The sequence below is a fragment of the Anopheles moucheti genome, unplaced genomic scaffold (genome assembly GCF_943734755.1).
Source record: "Anopheles moucheti unplaced genomic scaffold, idAnoMoucSN_F20_07 putative_Y_2, whole genome shotgun sequence".
NCBI classification, from domain to species: domain Eukaryota; kingdom Metazoa; phylum Arthropoda; class Insecta; order Diptera; family Culicidae; genus Anopheles; species Anopheles moucheti.
The window spans coordinates 235001-236250 of NW_026453652.1; positions in this window are offsets into that span (position 1 = coordinate 235001).

Here is a 1250-nt window from a genome sequence, read left to right on the forward strand (position 1 = left end):
ACTTTGTTCGTTGATATGAAGTTCCACCAGAAGTGTGTTTTCATACAAAAACTGTTAATTACAACTAACTTTGTCTATCCGATTCGAACTTTGTTCGTTGATATGAAGTTCCACCAGAAGTGTGTTTTCATACAAAAACTGTTAATTACAACTAACTTTGTCCATCAGATTCGAACTTTGTTCGTTGATATGAAGTTCCACCAGAAGTGTGTTTTCATACAAAAACTGTTAATTACAACTAACTTTGTCCATCCAAAACGAACTTTGTTCGTTGATATGAAGTTCCACCAGAAGTGTGTTTTCATACAAAAACTGTTAATTACAACTAACTTTGTCCATCCGATTCGAACTTTGTTCGTTGATATGAAGTTCCACCAGAAGTGTGTTTTCATACAAAAACTGTTAATTACATCTAACTTTGTCCATTAAAAACGAACTTTGTTCGTTGGTATGAAGTTCCACTAGAATTGTGTTTTCATACAAAAACTGTTAATTACAACTAACTTTGTCCATCCGATTCGAACTTTGTTCTTTGATACGAAGTTCCACCAGAAGTGTGTTTTCATACAAAAACTGTTAATTAGAACTAACTTTGTCCATCCGATTCGAACTTTGTTCGTTGATATGAAGTTCCACCAGAAGTGTGTTTTCATACAAAAACTGTTAATTACAATTAACTTTGTCCATCCGATTCGAACTTTGTTCGTTGATATGAAGTTCCACTAGAAGTGTGTTTTCATACAAAAACTGTTAATTACATCGAACTTTGTCCATCCAAAACGAACTTTGTTCGTTGATTTGAAGTTCCACTAGAAGTGAGTTATCATACCAAAACTGTTAACTACAACTAACTTTGTCCATCAGATTCGAACTTTGTTCGTTGATATGAAGTTCCACCAGAAGTGTGTTTTCATACAAAAACTGTTAATTACAACTAACTTTGTCCATCCAAAACGAACTTTGTTCGTTGATATGAAGTTCCACCAGAAGTGTGTTTTCATACAAAAACTGTTAATTACAACTAACTTTGTCCATCCGATTCGAACTTTGTTCGTTGATATGAAGTTCCACCAGAAGTGTGTTTTCATACAAAAACTGTTAATTACAACTAACTTTGTTCATCCAAAACGAACTTTGTTCGTTGATATGAAGTTCCACTAGAAGTGTGTTTTCATACAAAAACTGTTAATTACAACTAACTTTGTCCATCCGATTCGAACTTTGTTCTTTGATACGAAGTTCCACCAGAA